We start from the raw sequence: 17,131 nt of genomic DNA, 5'->3' as shown, positions 1-17,131 counted from the left end.
TATGAATGCTTCACCTTAGCTTAGGCTAGTCCCACTAGCTCTTTATTTTAATTTAACCTGCTTCTATCAATCCACCTTTTGCCTTGGGAATTTTTACTTTTCTTTTATTCTGTATGTTCTACTTCCTTGCCTCGTCTGGGTCTGGCTGGCTGTCCCCTGGCTGACTGCCCTTTGGTAGAGTGGCCCTTGACTAGCTGTCTGGCTCCTCTTTTCTCTCTGTCTACTATCCCCTACTATTCCTGCTCTGTTTAGTTAGTGGCCATTCAGCTTTTTATTAGATGGGCAAAATGAAACAGCAATATATCTTTACGTAGTTAGACAATTAATCTGCAACAAAATAAATGCTGTGTGTGATTATTTTGGTCTGGGCATCCACGAAATGAATGTGCAGTCTCCACTTACAGCAGTACCCGCTGTCTGGGACATGGATCCACATAAGACCTTAAAAAGCTTAAGAAAAAAAAGAGGATTTCTAGACCCACAAAAACAAGAGCCAAGTGCAGCTTCTTGGCAGTCACATTTTCTACCAGATAGGCTCTGTTTGTGGGCCACAAGCAGAGTCATGGCTCCTTTACGAAATGACTTCCTGGTTTGTACTGGCAGTGTGAATGGCTTTGGTTCTTTCGGAGAGCCTCCTACATGCTCTTAGCACTTAGGGGTTGTGAGCAGAGTACTACAAATTGCTTAATGGTGATATAGACCTGCTGCATCCCTGGAACTGGGGTGGTGAGCATGACTTGCAGAGGCCATGAACATACTCTCTGCCACATTGGACTGGGTGGAGCCAAAGGCAAGCAAAGCCATAGCATTAATTCTAGTTATGCTTGTTTAGAAAACAAAACAAAGCAAAACAAAAGACCCAAAAAAACTCTTCTGGTCAAGAAATGATTACAGACATACAATAAGACAGATTCAGATGAAAAAGTCCTCTGAATGGGTCACAGTGTTGGACAAGTATTCATGGGCTTGGGAGAGAGAGGAAAGAGTATAGACAGTCATAGATTAATGGAGTCAAAAAGCCATATAAATATGAAAAATACACAGTGAGTCTGGATTATATATATTATTGTGTTTTCTTGGAATTTCTTGACTGCAGAGAGACATTTGATTATGGGATCTTCTAAACTAAACCAACATGTGTATATAACATGCTTCTTGGTGGTGCAGAACCTTGAAACTCCATAGAGTTGTGGCAATAGGCATGGCTCCGGTCAGTACTTCCACCATGAGGCTAGACTCTCAGAAAGCTAAATAATGGGGTGGAACCAGCTGTCAAAGCCATGACTTTAATCCTATCTATATTGCTTAGAAAGTAAAGACTCATATGGTCAGAAAAAGAGAGATATACAGTAAAGATAGATTCAGTTTTTTTTAAAAAAAAAACCCTTTAAACCGTTTAGAGTATGTTAAAAAATATATGTAGGCTTGGGAGAGAAAAGAAAAAGGACAATGCTCTTAAAATAAGAAATAAAAAAAAAGAGAGTAGTTGGGTGTGGTGGCACACACCTTTAATCCCAACACTTGGGAAGCAGAGGCAGGCAGATTTCTATGAGTTCAAGGTATGGTGGCACAGACCTTTAATCCCAACACTTGAGAGGCAGAGGCAGGCAGATCTCTGTGAGTTCAAGGACAACCTGGTCTATAGAGTAAGTGCCAGGACAGCCAGATACACAGAGAAACTTAGTCTCAAAAAACCAAATATTAGGCTGGGAGGTGGTGGTGCACACCATTAATCCCAGCACTCGGGAGGCAGAGGCAGGTGAATCCCTGTGAGTTTGAGGCTAGCCTAGTCTACAAGAGCTACAAGAGTTCCAAGACAGCTAGGACTGTTACACAGGGAAACCCTGTCTTGAAAAACCAGAAAGAAAAAAAAAGAAAAGAAATAGAGTTTAAAAGAAAGCCACATAAAGATGGTAAATACACAGAGAGTCTGAATACTATGTTATTGTGTTGTCTTTGAATTGTTTGATGGCTTAGGAAGAAACAACTGCTTCTAAAAGATATTTGATTATAAGTGATTCTGGATTAAAGCATATGTATTTTGAAAATGCTTTGACTTCAAAATTTAACTCAAAGGGTATATTACTTTGGGGAAGAGGTTGTGTTTTTGTTTCCACTTGAAATAAGAGGCTGTGGATTCATTCTGAGTTAAGAAAAATCAGGTTTGAACAAGGAAGACCCCCTAAAGAATCTCCAATAGGTGCAGATAGCCCAAATGACCCAACATTTCAGAGGACCTCTGTTGCAGTTTCCTCTGAGTTTTACATCTAGAACAGTTTTAAGACTTCTGGCTGAGATGATCAAGCCTCACTGGATACTTCAGTAAGGACTTGATAACAATTCAAAATTTTCTTTAGGTCCTCATAAGATTATCAGTGCCTCCAATCAGCAGGAAGTAGCCTGGAAAAGTATGCCTATATTACCCCTTCCCCCCAAAAAAGGATTATGGATGTTTTTCTTCATTTAGAGTGTTGGTTAAAAGTTGTTATAGATAATGGTCAGGAAGATAGCTAGACAAAAAAGATTATATTCAAAGTCCTTGTTTTGAAAAGAAAGGGGAGTTTTCTGTGGGATAATAGTCTTGTATTATTTTAATAAAACATTGATTGGCCAGTAGCCAGGCAGTAAGTATAGGTGGAAGTAAGTATAGTAAGTATAGCCAGGCAGGAAGTATAGTTGGGGTGACAAGGACAGGAGTTTTCTGGGAAGAGGAGTCATTTTACAGTTGACACAGAGGAAGCAAGATGAGAAAGGTATCAAGCCACATGGCTAACACAGACAAGAATTATGGGTTAATTTAAGATGTAAAAATTAGTTAATAAGAAGCCTGAGCTATGAGCCAATCAGTTTATAGTTAATGTAGACCTCTGTGTGTTTCTTTGGGACAGAACTGCTGTGAGAACGGGCGGGACAGAAACCTCAGTCAACAGGATTTTAACAGGGTTGCATTTGTTGATTGCTTTTAGTAGGATGATCATTTTTAATATATTAATCTTAACCATCCACAAGCATAGAAAATATTTTCATCTTCTGATCTCTTCTTCATTTTCTTTCTTCAAAGACTTGAAGTTTTTGACAAGTATATCTTTCAGTTGCTTGGTTAGAGTTACCCCAAGATATTTTGTATTATCGTAGGCTATGGTGAAAATGTGTTGTTTCCCTGAGTTTTCTCAATTCATTTGTCCTGTGTATTTAAGAGGGCTAGTAGTTTTGTGAGTTGATATGTATCCATCTACTTTTCTGAAAGTGTTGATCAGTTGTAGGAGTTTCCTGCTGGGATTCTTTGGGTCCATTGCATATACTATCATATTATTTCATAACATTTTTAATTGTCTCAGTGCTTTTTCTTCCTCCTATAATCAAACAGGTTACAAATGGATGCTCTTCCTGCCAGCCTCCCGAATCTTTCTCTAGAGTGTAAATAAAGGTTTCCCTTCTTGTTTCTTGCATAGTTCTTTTTGTTAAAACTCATTTATTTAGCTACTTCTGGTGTCTCAGGGGTTTATATCTCATCTTAAGAACACTTGATGAAGGCTGTGGAATTCAGCACCCCAATCATCCTTTGCAAGATGCAGTTGCAAATGCCTGTGTGTGGCCTGGAACTCCAGATAGCTCTCACCTTAAGAAGTCCTGGTCCATCAGTAGGAACTTCATTCCATGAATGAATGATAATGCTGTCCCAGACAGACATTCCACCATAACAAGCAAAGCTAAAATGATAATCATAATTGAAACACAGTTGTGCTCTACTGATTTTTTCCCCAAATTGAATTCTGTTTTCTGCAGTTAATAGGGTATATGAGTGAATGTGTATGTGTTTGTATGGGTGACTCACACATCCTGATGTAGAACCTTAAAGAAATGAATTTCAGTGAGAATTTGTTTTTCAAGTACGAGACCACATCAAAGAGAAAGAAACACTTTAAGTGTTGACTAGCTTTCACCACTTATTATGTGAGAAAGGAAATGTCAGTAACTTAAAAGAAATTCTAAGATCAATGGGTTGGAGTTTTTCTGATTTTAAAGTTCTTTACAAAAACTTGTCAAAAAGATTATGCAATGGAAAGATGTGGGCTGAAATTTCAATTGATACCGGGGCGATTTCTTTGTTTTCTCTAAGTATAAAGAGAAACACAAAAATTGGAATCTTTTTCTGCCAGGCTCCTAGCTGAGAGTTGGCTCACGTGTTGGGTTATACGGTCAATGTTTCTTAGGAACTACTCCTGACTGAACACAGAAACAAAAGCTAGGCTATCTCATGTAGTCAAATTGAAATAATTGGTGAGACAAAGGTGCTAAATCAACCAATTTGGAGGTAGTGCAGTCCTAAATGGACTCTCTGCTGAGGTGACCTGCAGTCACCCTAATTCTTCCTTTGTTCTTGGTGTATGAACCTAGTTTTATAAATTGGTAGGAGGTTAATGTGTCAGGCTGCGACACACTTCTGTCCCTGGAATAACTAAGCACTCTTTAGAAAATCAATTTGCTCTCTTTAGTGGGAATCTCCCAAAGGATGCTTGTGTGGGGAAGTGTTCCTCTGAAGATGGACGCACTTTCATCCTGGTTTCATTAACTGCTTCTGCGGAGAGGGTGATGGATAAACTTAATCATCTGCTGTCTTTCTTATTAAGGATTTTATCAATTTCTTAGTGTACAAGCATGTGGAACCTGAGTGCGATGGCTTGGATCTGTCATTTATAGTAGTTCAGGGATCGCCCTGGAATAAATTAACAGCATCTGCTTTCAACACCCATGTCTACAAAAACCTCAAGTGAGAAGGGAATGTGTGAACGTTCAAAGAAATGTTGCTGTGAACTCTAAAACACTACATACTGTGTATGTAAGACTCTGTTTGTGTGTGTGTGTGTGTGTGTAAGTGTGTGTGTATATGTGTGTACACTCAGGTGTGTTTGTCATATTGAAAAATTCAGCAATTTTGTATTTGGACTTTTGTTTCATTAGATTGAGATACGTAGCTTTTAGCTGTTTAAAAATGAGACATAAATTGAATCTGTGCATTTAATGTAAAATAAAGAACCAGTCACAGATCTTATTAATGTGAGCACGTATACACAGACACAGAATATGAGAGCATATATGCTTTCATTTTATGGAATACTTGCATATAAAAGCAATTGTAAGAAAAATGCTTTCCTCGCCCACATTCTAATCGGTTTTTATAAAAGTAGCAACTTTGTAAAGACCAGACACTCTTCTTTAAAATGAAATGGAAGAAAATGAGATAAAGTAGCATGGAAACAAAACTTTCTCTTCCTATTAGTAAACCGCAGGAGGAAGAGGCCTGGGGAGTGGGTGTCTCTGGAGACAAGTTCTGTGGGATGGAGATGGGGCTGCTTAACCTTTGTTGACGTTTGTTTCTTTACCTACCATGTTAGGGCAGTTGAGAAATAGCCTTGCTGACCTGTCTGGATCCCTTTCCCATTTCTAAACACCTCAACTTGCTTTCCTCTGCTGTGCTTACACACCGCCTTGCATTCCCCCAGGGTAGTATTTTCAGCGTCATTTTTAAATAATGTTCAAGAAAGAAGAAATTCCTAAGCCAAAGATGCAGCGTTTTCAAAACTGAAGGCTCAGCCGAGGAGAAAAGAGTTAATCCAGAGTGGAATATAGAATTGATTGCCAAGTCTTTGCCTACACCTCCATGTGGGGAGGAGTTGACAATAAACACCTTCCCATCTTTAACGGCTGTCATCCTTGATGGTGTAATATTTTGTCTTGCACTTCATACTTTCTTCAATTTCTCCACCTAGGTCCATCGGAAGCTTGGTACTACAGCAGCTACACCATCTGTTTCAAATATTATTTCAGCCTTTGCTGTTTTGGGATAAATTTCATAAAGTGTATTGCATACACACACATTTAATTGAACAAATGAGAAGCCTTTCCTGTTTAAAAAGGCTTCCTAAATGACAAGAAGTGTCCAATTTCCATTCAAATGGTTACTCCGGGGCTTTAAAATGTGTGAATTCATCTAAAAGAGGCTGCTGGTGTATTTTGAGGCAGATGGCTTGGTTCTGTGAAGAAAAAAATTAAGTGGATTTTACTATCAATCTTGTGCTTTTTTTTGGCAAAAGACTGACATAATAAAGATGTGTGTATTACTAAGAACGCTTTTTAATAATGATTCTACCTTATGTTTTCCCTCAAGAATATGGTTAACCGACTAGGAAAATCTATTTAGAGATTTTATGTTTATCCATAATGATCAACTTAGGATTAAAAAAAAAGAAGCCCACTAACAGAACTGCTGAAACACAAAAGGAAGATAATTCTCAACAGCTTTCTAAAGGCATCCAAGAGGGACCGAAGGCTACTGTTGCTCTAATGTTCCTCCCGCTATAGTCATGAAGGCTGTTAACTGAGGGTTTCTTTGAGGAGGATGGGAAATTTCATCCTGGAAAACTGCAATTAGAAGAAAACCTTGACTACTGTGTCTAAGGCTCCTTCTCATCTGGAAGATTGCAGTTCTGAAAGCAACTGCCAGGACTGTTCTCAGTTGTGATTGCTGTGTACTCTCAAAGTCACTCTTGGCATGCACTAGTGTCATTTCAAAGGTACTCTGATGCTTCTTCTTCTGCCCTCTGTAGTTTTCACAACTGGCTGGGCTCTCACTTATTTCTGATTATTGCAAACAAAGCATGGGGTCTCCTTTCCCTTGAAAATAATTGTTCAGAAGTTGAAGCCTAAGCCAAACAGCCCACTCCTTCCTTTGGTAGTAATTATTTATTTAGGTATAAGTGAATAAACTAAATTATCTCAATTAGTTTAAAAGAAAGCATGTCTTCTGAGCACTGGGGAAAACGTGCTATCTCTTTTCTAGTGAACACAAACCACAAAACACCAAGTCTTTATTTTTACTGAGGAGAACATTCCGTGAAAACAATTCATTTCCAACTGTAGGATAAACTGAGTGGTTTGGATGGGAGGATGGGATTGTGAAAGCATCCATGTTTTCAATGTCACAATTGAGCCTCTGTATCTACTTCTCCTGTGGCATCAGTAAAATTCTTATTTGTACTGTATCCTTCCAGGTGTGCTCAAGTGTGTTCTTCAGGGTTAGGCATCATTGTGCATCGTCGTATTGATCATGAACCCTCCCAAACTAAGATGGTGGATGCTATCTCTCTTTTCTGACACATTGTCTTGAGTTCATACATAGAACATGGGCTAGAGAAAATAATACAACAATAATAAAAATTAATTATTAATTAAGAAGAATATTGGAATTATGAGGTAGTGTAAGATGTCCATGTATTCTGATATTAGCTAAAGGTGACTATTCTCTCACTGGAAAGGTGGTTCCCTTCACTATAGTTCTCAAACCATCCCCACTTTGGCTTTCTTGTTAGATGTATAAGGAGAAACCGAGGAACAAACCCTTACATTAAAAAAAATATCACAAGCAAAACAAAACAAACAAAAAGGATCCCCAAGCTTTCAATTGATTGATCCTTTTTAGACTGGTCACATGGTTGGTTGTGTCTTTCTCTTTGGTATCTTCTCTGCTGAGAAATGTCCTTTGCTTTGCTGAAGAACAGTAGTCTGCTTCTACTTGCAGAGGGCTCCAATTCTACATAAAGCAATGAAGTCTAGGAGTATGGTCATTGACCTCACTTACTGAAAAATATGCTAGTATGGTAGCATATTCCAGACATTGTTTCCTAATGGCAAGAGCATCATTTAAGGACTATTTAATTGTGCCAGTCTTCTTTTTAAGACCATGTTTATTAAAATGCAGTTGAATAAAAAAATAACAGAATTGAAATTAACACAAGAAATAGTTATATAAGAAAAGGAAAAAGAAAAATAGCAAAGACATTTTTTGGGGGGAGGCTAATGTCTTCTCTAGATTTACTCAGTTACTATTTGGTACTCAAACATGTATTAAAGAAAACTTAAGAGACAGTATTAAAGTCACACTAGGAAATTTGGAGGGCAACATGCACAGAAGCAGCAGAGAAAAGGAAGATATAAAACATGAAATTGGATTATTAAAGTAATCAAAAAGAGTAAGTACAATTGATACATAATTGAGACAGTAGTAACTGAAGAAGAAGGAGTTTGTCATTTTTTAAAATAGATCTTTGGCCATTGGGGACCATGTCTGGGTCCTTGGTCCTGCTGCATCCAGGGACTGTGTTGATATCCATGGCCCATGTTACCACCGAAGTCCATGCAGATGTCCATGGGCTGGATGGGACCACGTTGATGTCTGTCTTCCAAGATGCCTATGAGGGCCATACTAGGATTCATGGTCCTGCCACAGCTGGGGACCAAGTTGATGTCTATGGCCTGTGCAACCACAAAAAGCCCTGCAGATGTCCAATGTCTATGCTGTCACCTGAAGCCAGACTGAAGTCTGTGAGCTGGACTGCCGTTGGGGTTCATTGTGTTATCTATGGCCCATATTGCCATAGGAGACCATGCTGAGTTCTATGGCACTTGCTGATGCCAGAGGCTGTTGTGAATGTGCTGCAGCAAATGTGATATGCAAGTATCTCTGTGGTACACCATTTCAGAGCCCATTTCAGTGTCAATTTGATTTTAGCAATTAAAAAAAATTCTCTACTTTCATTGTCGATGCCTCATCATTCAACATTGTGCCTCTCAGTTTCCATGAGTTTCTGTTTCTTGTAGCTTTTCTTGCTGTTCAGGTCTGGTTTTATTTTGTTTTGATCAGACTGAACACAAGGAATTATTCCAACCTTCTGTGTTTATTACTTTATGTTCTATGATATGGCATACAGGCTGCTAAGATGAATATACATTTTTCAGTCTTTGGGTGGAGTATTCAGTGAGTGTTTATGACACTTAGAGTCACATTATTATTTAAGTCCAGTGTTTCTTTTTTAAATTTTTGTCTGGATGACCCATCTATTGGTGAGATCTCAATGTCACACATTGTTACTCTATCAAGGGCAATCTGTGCCTAAAAATTCTGCAATGTTTATGAAATTGGGTGCATTAATTTTCAGTTCATATATATTTAAAATTGTTTAACCCTCTTAATATGAAGTGACATTCTTTCTTCTGAATAATCGTGGTCCATGGCTGTATCTTCATTCTTTCTATTACTTTGCTTAGAAGGACATTTTTTGTCCTTGATCCTTAAGACTATGCTTGTCTTTGTCATTGAGGCATGTTTCTTGGCAGGGACAAATAGATAGCCTTGCTTTTGTACAAATAAGCCATCCTGTGACTTTTGATGGGAGAACCAGGGTCATTAACACCCAGAGTTATTATGGAAAAGAATGTATTAATTTTGTTATGTTGTTGTTTTTGTTCTCTTTAGTGCTATCTTAATCCTTGTTTATTTATCTATTACCATAGTGCACTTTACTATTTTATCGTGACCCCAGGAGCATGCTTATCTCTCTATTCATTGTGTAGGATTCCTTCAATTATTGACAGTGCTCCTGGATGAGAGTTCATGAATTAGAACTGTAATATCCTTAACTTCCAACATCTGTTTTTATCTTAGTGGACAAGACCAGTCACCTTAGAGCTAATTTATTTCAAAATAGGTTTTCTTGAATAGAAAAAATCCTCTTTCATGAAGAAAACGATAATATGAACATTTTTGTCTCACAAACCTGCCTCTCTTCTCATTTTGGTATGCTGAGGTATTATGGGAGATGTGTAAGGATATTTACATAAAGAATAAAATATTTTGGAAAATTCCAACTCCTTTTTGGAGAGCTAATATTTCTAGTCCCTTTCTTCTTGAAAGGGTTTCTAAAAATCCCAGAAGAATAAAGTACACGATGTTTCCCAAAGAGGAAATCACTATGAAAAAAGGGAAAATCTGGACACACAAGGAACAGTAATTATATTAGGGTTTCTATTGCTATGATAAAGTGCTCTGATCAAGAATAACTTGGGCATACAGTTTATTTCAGTTTACATTTCTACATCACAGTCAATCATCAAGCAAGAACTCGAGGCAGAGGCTGAAGCACTGAAGTGTGGTCATGGAGGAGTGATACTTGATGGTGAAAGTCTGCCTTTCCATACAACTGAGAACCTCTTCTCAAGGGGCGAGCCCTCCACCATGGGATGAACCTTCCAACATCAATCATTAATCAAGATAATACCCCACACGCTTGCCTACAGGCTCATTTTATGGCAGTATTTTCTTAGTTAAGATTGCCTCTTCTCATATATAACTAAGTTTGTGTCAGTTTGACAAAACACACAAAATCTAATAATAATCTAGTAATCCAAATTCTGTAGCTGAGACTAGAAATACTTGGGAGCTATGTGTGGTGATTTGAATGAAAATGTACCCGAAAGGTTGTGTTGTTTCAATACTTGGTCTTCAGTTGGTGGTACTGTGTTGGAGCTTGAGAAGCTACAGCCTTGATGAAAGAATTATATCACTGGGGACGGGCTTTGAGAGTTAATAACCTGGCCTCATTTCTAGTTGGTTCTGCTTCATGTTTATGGTTGAGAATATGCTCTCTGACTGCCATGACTGCCTCTGTCACGCATTCCCACCACGATATATCCTTATGTTCCTAGAATTACAAACCCAAATAAAGTCTTCTTTCTATGACTTTCCTTGGTCATGGTATTTTATTACAACAATAGAAAAGGAATTAATGACTGTGGAAGGTTACTCTCGTAGCAAGCGATGACTAAGCTTTGAATGTGAACTGAAAGACTTGTATTCTTGGGATTTCATTTTCAATTGTCAGCAAAAATCATGAATGAAATTGTATACTGCAGTTAAAACTATAGTGATAGATATAGCATAGGGTTCAGTTTGTAAAAGTGTCCTTATATGTCAGTGACATAAATGCTTATCATTGCTTTGTCATCAAGTTGACAAATAGAACAAGGACTTAAACTGGTAAAATCCAATGGATTCTTGTAGAATTTAGGGCATAGAAAGATACCCCTAACAAGAACAGATTGTCAACTTGATTAGGTTCAGTTAAAGACATGCTGGAGAAAAGGTGAGTAAATGCACACTCCCTGTCATGGTTTGAGTAGGAAGTGTTCTTCATAAATGATGGTACTGAAGCAACACTGTTGACAGTGATATTTGGGATGGTTATGGAGCCTTTAGAAAGAAGAGCCTTGCTGAAGGAAGTACATCACTGGAAATGAACTTTGAGGGCTTAGAACCTCTGACTTCCAGTTCACTCTCTTTGTTCTTGTGTGTGGTTGGAAATGTAATCATCCAGCTCTGGTCAGCTCTGGAAGACTGCTGCCATGCCTTTCCTGCCGTTAGGGACCTTTTCTCTGGAATAGAGAGCTTAGATAAACTCTTCCTTCCATCAGCTGATTTTGTTTATTTTCTTACCATAGCAATCAAAATCAAGATACATTCACCAGCTACTAAACTAAATTTTATCAATTGCTCAATGTCAAAAACAAATAAACAGACTAGAACAAGAGAGAAGATCAGCAAAAATGAAGATGAGATTCCCTGAAACATTAAAACTAAGAAACTTATAGATTAAAAACATATAACATTCAAATAAATAAATAAATTATAAATGAGACATATTAACCACAAAAATGTAAGAGTTCATGAGACTCATATAAAAATTGACATTAAACTGGGTAACCTAAAAGAAATGGATAAATTTATAGATGTATACAACATACCATTTCTTGTCTCTGAATCAGAAATATATAGGAAATATTAGAAAAATAACCTAAGTAATAAGAAAGACCAAATCGATGATTGATGACCTCAAACGAGGAAAAGTTCAGAACCTAATGGCACCAGTGGTGAATTATACTAAGCATTTACATAACTAATGGGAAATGTTTCTGGATTTTTCTAAAACTTGATGAGAAGAAATAAACTCTTCTAGACTATTTTGTGAGACCAGTATGACTGTGGCACCACAGCCAATGTATGAGGCTGTGGGAAAGAACCACACAACAAGACTGAGCAGCAGAATAAACATGGTTAGAAATAGGTTCATGGAAGAACAAGCCAGAAGATTTTTCATACTGTAGTGCAGAAAGGATGGAGGCAATTCTGAAATAGATGTTAAAAGAAAAATGTGTTCAGTTAGCTCAGTGGGTAAAGTGCTTCCCGTGCCAGTAGGAGGACTCAAGTTCAGCTCCCAGAACTGATGTAAATGCTGTAGGATCCATTCGTAACTCCAGTTCTCACTGGACAGGCAAAGGATCCTTGGGACAAGCTTGTAACACGAATGGGCCTGGCTTGTCCCAGGTTCCCAAAGCTGTTTAGCCCCAAAGAAAATAACACATAGGTCTCCATAAATTATAAGTTGATTGGCCCATTAGCTCTAGCCTCTCACTGGCTAACTCTCACATCTTGATTAACCCATTTTTCTGATCTATGTTAGCCATGTGGCTCAATACATTTTTTTTTTTTTTTTTTAAGTAAGGCAGATCACTTCCTGCTGCTTCAGTGGTCTGGGCAGGAGTGGGAGGAATCAGCTTCCTCCTTCCTAGAATTCTCCTGTTCTCCTTGTATCATTTCTATTTCCTGTTTGGTTTTTCTGCCTATACTTTCTGCCTGGCCAATCAGCATTTATTTAAGACATGATTGACAGAATACAGACAATTCTCCCTCTCCACAACCTGGCTGGTTAGATTAGCTGGCTCTATAAGTCCAGGTTTAAGTGAGAGACTCTGCCTCAAAATATGAGGTTGGCATGGCCCAAACAACCCAACTGACATCAACCTCTGGCCTGTGTACAAACACACATACACACACATGCATGCACATGCACATGCTTGAACACACACATGTATCTATGCATATAAAAATTATACACACAGGCACACAGTTGGAATCAGAGGAATCAGCGTCAACTCATCAAATCCTAGGAGGAAGTGAGAACTTCTGCTTTTCCAGGAAATAAAAAGAAGTTATCCATATGGAGGAAAACGGCAATGGTGTCTTAACAAGGAATGTCAGGAAATATGGAGCCATCTTTAAAATTTTGAGAAATGTGATTCCTGGATTCTTCATGTGACAGGTTGTTATTGAAAGGGAAAACAAAATAAAGACAATTTTAAACATAGAAAGTTAACTATGGGGAATAATTAACTCGGATTTTCTTTAACAAATTGAAAAAGAAAACCAGAAAAGAAGACATAGAGTATCATGGCAATAGATATCCCATCAATAACTTGGAAGATCATCAACCATCCCCAAAAGCTAGTTGTTAGTTAAGTGCAATTTTTAGGTGCACTGAAAGAGAAGAAACACTGAAACATAAAAAATTTGTCTTATGTATTAATGTATGTTACTGTGAGCTTTATTGTAATAAAATATATTATGAATAAGAACATATCTAAATATTAATATGTTATAAATAAAAGCAAAGGTAAATGTATAAATTCAAAAGTAAGTTTAAAATAGGACAATGATTTTTAATTAGAGTCAGTTATCACTTCACAGTGGTGACACATTCTGACAAATGGTTCCATAATTTCATCATTGCTTGAGAATATCATAGCTGTATAGGTATAGTCCAATCACTTGACATAGGCTCTTGAAGTAAGTGACCAATTCAGGAAGCAGTAGATGTATGAGGCTTTACATGACAAATTTTAAAAAATAGTAAATAACAATAGTAAATAAAAATAAATAATAGTATTTTGTTATCATTATCAATAGTATACACTATATATAACAGTATGTGTTATGTGCATATTTTTCCATGAGCACCATCCATAAATACAAATACCATCACAGACATGTAGACTTGACTATGTCATCATGGCAGTATTGTGCCACTAGATTATAAATTACTCAATTAATTGTAATCATTTGGGACTACTACTATGTATGTGATTTTTTTCTTGATCAAAACAATGCCTGTGGTTCAGTTATTAGTAGTTGTTAATAAAAATTTTTAAGGGTTTATAATACCCAAAAAAGCATCATTCTAGTAACTGTTTAATGAAATGGTAAATTATTATTCATACACATATAGAAAACATTCCTAATAGAATGATCATTTCAGGGAAGAATGTCAGGTTCTATTCTGTAGCCTAGTATCAGGGTCACTGTCCACAGCACTGAGGGAGGAAGGTGAGGCTATATCAAAGAGTGAAATAGCTAAGACAAATATATACATATATTTCAACTGAGAAGGAGCAAGCCAGTGAGACATCCTCTTCCTGATTCCAGGTAAGGGTTTCCAAAGAAGTCTAACACACCATGCGAAGAGCTCTTGGAAACAATAATCTAAATTCTGACCTCATTGCCCTATGTCTGACACTAACGAATGAAAAAGCCCTGAACAGTTCTTTGTTCTGTCGACAATTTTGTTACCATTGAAGTAGGACAAGAGGATCTCAAAGACCCAAGTCAGTCCTTAGGATTTAAGGAGAACATTAAAAAAAGTTGGAGTCTGATAAGAGTATAGATGAGAATTCACTGAAATGCACTTGCAAAATTAGAAACAGCAGCTGATTTATGAAAAGCAGTAACTTGTTCTCTATGATGAAAAATTATATTCAAATAGTTGCTATTGATATAAGAATGGATAGAGCTCACAAATAGGACCATAAAGTTTATTCTAAACCGGTGTTCTCTTTTGAAGAAAAGCAGCAGCAAGTTGGTCTAAATTTGAAAAAGCTACTGTATAATTTATGAGTAAAAATGAGAGCAGGCTATAGTTAACACTAGCCTATATGTCATCAATTAGTGTGTAATTAGAAATGATGCCCTAATGTAAAAATAACTTAAGAAATATTGTAGTGGACCTTCCCTAAAATATTTCCTTTCCAGTTCTCAAGGTGTCTCACATATTTCCTGTATCATATCATGGAAAAGCATAGTAATCATTTGTTTCATCAACTCAAAAAGGCTATGGCTGTGTTCCAAACATCTCTAACTTTCTAAAGCAGTTATAAATCCACAATCCACTAATGTATATGAATATACATTATAGATTAGATTTATATATACACAATGTGATTCATTTTACTTGCTATGAGTAGCAATATATCACATCTTTATTTTGCCAATTAATCATTTAAGCAACATTGTGTCCTTGACAGCAGAAAGTCCTGTAATTCCTAGTGCTGTGTGTATTCTTCCATATAATCTCAGGTTGTTCAAGTGGCTTGGCTTTTTTAGATCAAAGGCTATCAATTATATATCCAAGGCAATTGCAAATTGCATCATTCTTCTGGTTAGTCACTCCTCATGGCCATATGATGTCACTATCAAAGGCTGGCTCCATTCAGGCCTATAGATATCTGACAATTTTTTCTAGTCTAAATTCCTACATTAGCTTCTTTACATACTTAAGTTCAATACAGAGGATGCCTTGTTATGAATATGAGTTCTGGCATCTTGTGAACTGGATTTGCAAAAATGTAATGAAGCATGATAAATCAGTCAGAGTGCCTGCCATATATGAGATATAAAGAAAATTCATGTTCCTGTGGTCTCTATGCTACTGCTATTACTATTGGTTACCATTTCAAAAGCAGCAGTTTAATGCGGTAGCACACAATTGAATGCATTCAATACTCTCCTCTTGGGAGGAGCCTCTGTTCTCTAGGTAAAATAGTCTGCATTTAGCGCATTACTCTCCTTAACAACTTTTTGTTTGTGCAAATCTCATAAAAAATAGAGGGCACTGCATATGAAAAGGCACCTCCTGGAAGAGATGTTCAATCTATATAACATGACAAGTACTCAGGAATCATATAAATTCGATAAAAATGAGCTAACTTATACATAATATAGATTCATAAATGGACTTTGGCTAGCACTTATTGGAGTTTTAGAGGAAATATGATGTTTATGTACTGTGAGATGGTTCACGTAGTCTCAGAAGAACAGGGAATGGACAAACTGATTTTTAAAATTTATTTTGTAGACAGTGTTCTGTCTGAATCTGTGACTGCAATGAAACAATATTTCAGAACAGATACACCTAAAGACCATAATGGTGAACAACAAAAAGCAAATTGATCAATGCTTTCTAGACTGCATGAATATGAATACATACTGAAATGCAACTTATAGCTACATAAAAGCGCGTGGGTGTTACTACTTCTGGGTTATGATGGAGATGAATAGGATGGGTATTATTGTTCTCTTTAATACATTTGTTTCTTTAAATTTTAAATACAATATTGTGATAAGTTAGCATCTGTTACATATATGTCATGCATTCATACATTGCCATGAAAACACTTTTGTTTCGTTTAGCAGTAAAAGAAAAAGAAAGCTGGAGGAGAAATAACTTTTTGCCTTTAAGATGATTAGAATATATTCAGAGAAGGATGAAATTAATTTATTGTGAAATTTTAGATGGGAAGAATAGAACAGAAGAAGCACTTGGCATGGTGGGGCAAATCTATGATATTGTCAGTAGTGATTCGGAGGCAAGAGGACCATGAGTTCAAGGCTAGGCTACAGAGTAAGATTCTGTCTCTACAAGATTCCCAAAAGGTCAGAGGATGATAAAGGTGATTATTTGTCTGACGAGGCAAGAAATACCTCTGAATGTATAGATAAAAGCAATCTGCATAAAATAATAAAATCAATTATTTTTTGAAGAATTTGAAGCTCTTATATATTAAAAATTATAAGCAAAATACAAATGATGAACTGCTTCAATTGTTATTATTAAGTTGTAAGGACTTTTAGGAACAAGAGGCATAAAATCATCCGAGGAGAAAAGTATGATAATGACACAGTCTGCAGGAGAATATGTAATGAATCATGATTAACCCGATGTAAATGATAGGTGACCTAAGACCAACCTCGGTCTGGGTAACTCAGTGAACCTCTCTCTGGATTTATAATGGATCCAAAAAATTGCGCATTGTGTTGAAGATTCTTTAAATCTTCAGTAATTTTAATTTAGAACTTAAAAAATAAAAGCCAAGACTTAGAAACCACTAATGAGAAAACAGATATCACTAGTAATGTTTATTAAATCAATATTTACTCATTTATAATCTAACTGTAACAAAGAAATATTGTTTATAGTGAATAGTAACAATCAAGATTCATCGCTTGTAGCTAAATATCATCTGAAGTTATCTTAAGGTCAACGTAGTTTCAAGATACAATTGTCTTGAATGAAGCCTGAAAACCATCATCAATATTACTACCATTATATTCTGATTTTTAAAAAAATCA

The sequence above is a fragment of the Alexandromys fortis genome, unplaced genomic scaffold (assembly GCF_014885135.2).
Source record: "Alexandromys fortis isolate MF-2015 unplaced genomic scaffold, M_Fortis_MF-2015_v1.1 scaffold_187, whole genome shotgun sequence".
In the NCBI taxonomy this organism is placed as follows: domain Eukaryota; kingdom Metazoa; phylum Chordata; class Mammalia; order Rodentia; family Cricetidae; genus Alexandromys; species Alexandromys fortis.
This window is presented reverse-complemented; position numbering follows the sequence as displayed.